Source organism: Primulina eburnea, chromosome 1 (assembly GCF_022965805.1).
Source record: "Primulina eburnea isolate SZY01 chromosome 1, ASM2296580v1, whole genome shotgun sequence".
Lineage (NCBI taxonomy): Eukaryota > Viridiplantae > Streptophyta > Magnoliopsida > Lamiales > Gesneriaceae > Primulina > Primulina eburnea.
Genome location: NC_133101.1, coordinates 9,935,217 through 9,942,451, shown reverse-complemented (window position 1 = coordinate 9,942,451; position 7,235 = coordinate 9,935,217). Strand labels below are relative to the sequence as shown.

Here is a 7,235-nt window from a genome sequence, read left to right as displayed (position 1 = left end):
TTGGAAGCCATAAATACAACATATTGAAGATCAAATACAAATTTTGGAAGGAGATTCAAAGCATGAGCAACCTATATGAAGAAATTAACTAGAATGAGAGCAAGCCCAAGTGTGATGATATATTTGATATAAATACTATAAAATTCCTCACACTGAATCACTCACGCATATACATGAGAGTTGAGATTCAAATTTTAGATGAATAAGTCTTCATACAAAGACATTAACGATTTGTTTGTATTCTTGATATAAGAGACATTAAACATTATGTAATAACTTATATCACGAGAGGAAACTTCGCGCTGAGTTTTGTTACCATTAATGGTGGGACACTATAATTGGTCGCATCACAATTTGCGAGCTCAACCAATTCATCACTAAAAATGATCCAAGATCGCCCGAGAAATCGAAACTCAGTAGTAGAGAAGTGAAAATTTTATAACTCAACGATCTGTTAGCAGACAAAAAAATTAGGAATCTCAAGATGACAAATTCAGCACGAGAGCAATTAGAAGCCGACATATGGATATAAACAGATATAAGGTCATCTCCAATACATAACTCTATTTTAACACAAGACTAAAAGTCTTTAAAAATATAGAATGAAAAATACACTCCCCTAAAATGTTTGACGTTCGATTGGACTTAATCTCCACGTTAAAATTGTTTTGAACAAGTTATCATTCGAAATCGTGAAGATAATTTGAAGATAGAAAAGACAATTTGTAGCAAGAAGACTTGTCGAAATATAAAGCAAAGTTACTGTATATTCACTTAACTTTGGATCAAGAAACAATGCTTTCAAGACGAAAAATAGTTAGAATTAACTTGCATCATTTTTATCGTCAACCCTCCTCTATAATGGAGTATTCTTCCGTTACGGAGGAGAGAAACTCCTCCAACTCACCTCTATTTGCACAAAATGATTATACAAATATAGAAAATCATTGTACATTTAGGTATAGTTTGATACACATAAAAGGATAAACATGTGATATATAATATAATGATAAGTTAAGGATAAATAAGATATATGATACTATATTTAATGTTTGGTATGATTTTAATATGAGTGATTACCTTTATATATTAAATAATAACCTTATCATAATAAATTTTATAATTTCAAAGTTGTTGCTTGAGTTCATATTTCTTATATGTTCATACGCCGACATTACCTGCATGATTTATGTATTTTTACCTAATTTTTTTATATTATATAATATGATAATTGAGCCTTTGATTTTATAGGGTCAAATCAAATATCAATTTTTAAGGTTAATCGAGTGATATTAATAATTTTATTGAGATTTATAAAAATCATTTATATAATTATCTCGAGTTCATTTATATAATTATCATATTATATAACATATAAAAATAAACAAAAATATTTATTTGATTTTAATTTCTACCTACTAGCAGAGATTTATAAAAAATCATTTATATATTGAGGACAATTAAGTCATTTGTGGTGTTTTTTTAATCATTAAATTAAAATTATCAAATCTCATAAAATTGATATTTTATCTTTGTATAAAATTATTTATCACAGACCCATGATATTATCATATACTTTCTAAAAATATACCAAAATAGACTTAATTTAACTTGATAAACATGTGATATCTTTGGACACATACAAATAGACAATACTAAATGACATATCACCAACAAATTAAAAAGAATACGTAGTTATTTAATATATTACATACTTTATTTCAACTTATTGAATTAATTAAGTTCAGTTAAACAATATTATTGTGTAATTATTTAATTATATATATTTGTGTATTTGAAAATGGAAAAAAATAGAAAAATGGAGCATTTGGTAAGATTGAAAGGATATAAGTTGGAAAAGACTTCATTTCAAAAAAAAAAAAGTTGGAAAAGACTTTTGAAAATAAAGATAATTGATCTCTATTTGATAGAATCGAAAATGAAAAATAGAGAATAGACGACCTTAAGCTTTGGCCCCCTACTCAAATGTTCAAAAAAAAAAAATTAGAAGATACATGCCGAAAAATAATGCAAGAACAGATTCTGTAAAATTGTCTAATAATAGATCTTTTGTGAGACAGTCTGACAGATTTTTATCTGTGATATATCAATCATGTTCATATTTACAATAATAAGTAAAATTTTGGCACAAAAAGTAATATTTTTTCATGGACAACTCAAATAAAATATCCGTCTTAAAAAATTAACTCGTGAAGCCGTTTCACAAAATTTTTTATGGTAGTCCACACACTCATATATGATACAATTGGTCTTTGACTTCACCGTATTTGGGCAATGTAGTTATTTTGGACTTCGATAGACTGGCCCGAAAAACTATTCGGGTCAACAGTTGATTTGGTGTTCAAATTAATTAATTAGACCCCACTCCATTTAAGTCTAGAAAGACACCAGTGAGACACAGAAGCTTAAATCTTTTTTAAAAATATATTTTTTAAATAATGTATTTGTAACTTTGTGTTGGGCTTTTTTCTTGGAAAAATGCCACTATTATAATCAAGTTGTAAACTCATATAATTTCTTTAAGATAAACATTAAATCGCATCTTTGATCCAATTATATATTTTTACTTGTATCTATCACTATTTAATAAAATAAGCGAACATTAGAAATTATAATAACTCTTTTTGATATATTGGGTGAACTGAAGTTAAACTTTCAATATAAAAAATGGAGCAATGAAAATAAAACTAAGAAAATCGTAAAACATAAAAAAATGTTCCGATTACAAATTTATCATGCAACACGTGTATCGGGACATTAGTATATATATAACTTATTCCACTTGGATGACTTATTCCACTTGGTAGTAGCTTGGATGATTTGTGTGTTTCTCTATATTTTTTGTACATAAAATTTTGTCTTATTTTTCGGTAGTCCGGGTCTCTATTTGTCAATATTAGCTCAACCATGATTTAAAAAATTCTAACCCGGATAGAATTAAAAACCTGGCTCCGCCACTGCATGGCTTGGCTGACTTGTTGTTCCCTGGCTTTAATTAAGTGTGGCTTTTATGAATAACGAAACACTATCCTTTGATATCTTTTTTTTATTTAATTATTAATATCACTTTGACATCAAGCAATTTTAGCCTACAAATATAAATTTAAAGCTCGATCTCTCAGGCAGTTATTAGTTTTTTGTTCATCCACACTTTTAAAACCACAAACTTTTTCAAAAGAATTAAGTAAAAATAGTTGCTACAGATTTTGTATAAAAATAATAATGTATTCAACTGTTATAAGACTATTATAAGATAAGATATAATTTCGAATTCGAATCGAGATTTATGCCATAAAATTTATAATCTTTGTGAAAATAATAATGATATTTGCACTCTATTTTGTGTTATCTATATTCAACTTAATGCGTAAAATTTATTTAACATACTTACAAAAATAGTGATGTACTTTCTATAACACATAACTAAATATCACTGCAAATGATACTATTCTTTAATTAATGTACACCTTCATATGAAATTGTATTTTCAAAATAATTATGGAATAAATTTTACATTTTAAGGGTATTTACAACATATTTTACTTTTAAAGAAGTGATTATTTTTTTTATAAATTATAAAGAAGTAGAAAAAAATCAAATGTCAGTAGTGTTGGAAAACAAAAATACACAAACTAAAATTCAAAAACGAGTAATATTTGATAAATAAGTGATTCTAATACTAAATTTTATCAAAATTATTTTGTAGAAACATAATCAGCATCATACTAGCTTTTGGATTTCAATTAAATTAAATAGAAGCTAACACATAATTTGAATTTAAGAAACACACAAAATTGATTTTTAAAATCAAAAACCAAGAATCATTTTTTAGCAGTAAGAAATATTTTGTTGTTATATGAATTATGTATGAATTGATAAATTGATACATGGACTATTGTAAATGACTTAGTATATAATCCAACTAAAAATTCAATTTTACCCTTACGTTGCGTTTGTTTGTAGGATTAGGTGGGTTTATTTTTTTTTAACCCACCTAATCACCTGTTTGGTACGTTTTTTATTTAACCAGGTCAATCCCTCCTATGAATGATTAGGTTATAGTAGGTAGCTTAAAATAATATCTCCTCACCCCCTAAGATTATTTATCCCACTCTTAATCCATCTTATTTTTCCAATTTTACCCTTCTCCTAAATCGAAACTCACCACCACTTCCTTCCGCCGACCGCCGCCGGAAACCGCCGACCGTCGATTCCGGCCGAGCACCGCCAGACGATTCCGGTCGACCGCTGCCGCCGATTCCGGCCGACCGCCGCCAGACGCCGCTTCCGGTCGACCACCGACATGCCGCCGCCCGCCGGACTGCCGTCGGCCGCCAGACCACCTCCGTCGCTGGACCACCGCTTGCTGTCACCGGATGAAGAAAAAAAATAAAGAAAAGGGAAATTTCGTCATTTCATCCAAAAATTCAAAATTATCTCATACTTAAAAATCATACCAAACATAATACTATTTTACATCATATATTACTTTTCTATCACAATTATTTTTTTTATCATTTACATACTAATCATTAGTTTATTTTATCCTTCCAACCAAACGTAGCCTAATATAAATTGAATTTATGCTGGAAATTTTTTTATTAAATTCAACGAGACACATATTTATTTTCAAATTTATTAATTTAAATATATTATAATAAATAATTATCATACTCTTTATATAAACTGTTATAATTATTAACTAATATATTATATATGCAATCATAATACATTTTTAAAAATAAAAAATATATATAATAAAAGGATTATTTTCTGTATCTACATCTTTAGGCCACATTTGGTTGTTACGATTAGGGTATGATTCAACTTTTAGTCAAGTGTTTGGTACGTTTTTAAGTCAAGCACTAGTAACCCGGGGACCGTGAAATTTCCACTGTTGAACCTTGAAAAAGCAAGAATTAAATCCCAACTTCAGGAAGGTATTATTTGTCCTCATTTACACAGTACGATAGACAACTTGTTTGTTTTCCAAAAATACCCTTCACCCTAATTTAAACGAAACCTCCCATTTCTCACTCATTTATCTTGTACTGAAAATTGCCGCCGTTTTCGTTGGTTGAGGCTTATGACAGAATGTCCATTGAAGTCCACTTCCACCTCGCAAACTGTCTTTGAGTTCCTTACTATTACCAGGTAAATTTTTTTTTCAAGAAATTCTTCACAACACACGAAGAATTTTTTTTATTTGTTACAATTTAATTACCTGTTGAACCTTTTTTGAAACAAAATGTTGCGAGCTCACCTTTTCTTCAAGTTGTGCTGTAACTATTGAACTTCGGCCGCGACCTTTAAGTGCAATCCATGTTTTTATTCTTCAGTCGTAGATTAAAAGTTTGATATGATAATACATTAGTTAGAGGACGGCAACACATCCTTACGCCCCTACTGTTTTGGTTTTTATATTTCTTACTTATCGATTGCCATTTTCATCATTTTTTTTAATTGTACTTCATAATTTAGTTTAGTACAATTGTACTAAAATGCATATGATTACTCATATCCCTCAAATTTCATAGTTGGCAAAGACGATTTCCCTTGACTAACTGTGGTTTTTTTCAAGTTTTCTTCATATTCTTCTCTTCTGCGACTAAATTTGAATGTGTTGTCGTTTGTTGAGTGTTGTGGCAAGATGGACATGAAACGTAGAAAACTTCTACTAATTGTAATGGTACAACAACTGTTGTTTAGAAATTTATTGACGTATTGCCTTCTAATCCGACCACGTTCGAGAATGGTTGCCTGTCGCCATCGTGCCACTCGTAATACACCTGTTTCGTACAGCATGACACAAAGAATCAATCCTCAATTTAGCCATTTGAATATGATTATTGATGCGGGTGATGTTCAATGTGTGTTGAACTTGAGAATGAATCGAAATGCAAGGTTGTGCTATCTTTTAATGTAAATAGGTGAACTAACAGATTCTCGGTATGTCCGCGTCCAAGAGAAGGTTGCAATGTTTTTATCTATATTGGCACACGATAAGAAAAATCGAGTTACCAGTCACGATTACATGCGTAGTGGACAGAGAGTCAGTGCACATTTTCATGAAGTTATGTGTGCGTTGTTGAAGTTGTATACGTTACTTCTTGTTAAGCTACCCCTGTGGATGAGACATGTGACAGCGATCCTTGGAAATGGTTTGAGGTATTATTTTGTTCGAATTTTTTTTATTTTTTATTGTCCATAAAATGTGTTTGACTTCAAGTAAGTATTGGTTTACATTGTCCATAATATTTTCTGCATTGTCCATAATATTTTTTCAAGGGATGTCTAGGTGCATTGGATTGCACTCATATAGGCGTATACGTTCGTGCAAGAGACAAAGCGAAATATAGAACCAGAAAAGGAACTATTGCGGTAAACGTGTTGGGGGTTTTTGATCGAAATATGAACTTTATTTACGCTTTGACTGGTTGGGAGGGATATGCCGCTGATGCCAGAGTTTTAAGAGATGCATTAACTCGGGATGATGTATTCAAGGTTCCAAGAGGTTATCTGTGAATAAATTTATTCTCTACATGTGTTTATTATTTAGCTATGCGAATTTTTTTATTTCACCATTAATGGTTTCTGGTGAGACTCTACTTCATTCATACTTAATCATTGTGCAGGTTGTTATTATCTTTGCGACAATGGATACGCTAATGTGGAGGTTTTATCGACTCCGTACAGACGAGTAAGATATCATAGGGATGCTTGGGGCAATCGTTCATCTGCACCACAAGATCACAAGGAGTTATTCAATTGGAGGCATTCACAAGCAAGAAACATTATTGAAAGAGCATTTGGTTTGTTGAAAAAGACATAGGCTATCCTTCGAAATTCTTCATTCTATCCCTTGCATGTTCAAAACCAAATAATTCTTACTTGCATTCTATTACATAATTTCATCCGTAATGCCCAACGATCCTTTATAGGAATACGAATACGAAGTTGGCAGTCCCATTCATGATACACATAATGAGTACATAAGCAGTTTTGAGTCGTCGAACGATTGGGTTAATTGGCAAGATCAGTGTGCAGTACGTAATCAGATTGTAATGTACTCGGTCAAGAGAACAAAAGGCTAGTGACATAACTACACATATTACTGTCATAAACAAGTTAAGCACTAGAGTCATCTGATGACAACTCAACAACAACAACAGCCTTCTTTGATCTTTGGTCGTGGGATTTGAGGTGGTTTGCCT

At 30.8% G+C, this 7,235-nt stretch overlaps 1 long non-coding RNA gene across 1 annotated transcript; it reads left to right on the top strand.

Annotated features, from left to right (window-relative positions):
* The first annotated feature begins 4,856 nt into the window (after positions 1–4,856).
* On the top strand, positions 4,857–6,842 carry LOC140811166 (uncharacterized). The gene is made up of 3 exons (XR_012113440.1): positions 4,857–6,189; positions 6,310–6,535; positions 6,657–6,842. It is a non-coding gene; the product is annotated as an uncharacterized lncRNA (long non-coding RNA).
* The last annotated feature ends 393 nt before the right edge of the window (positions 6,843–7,235 follow it).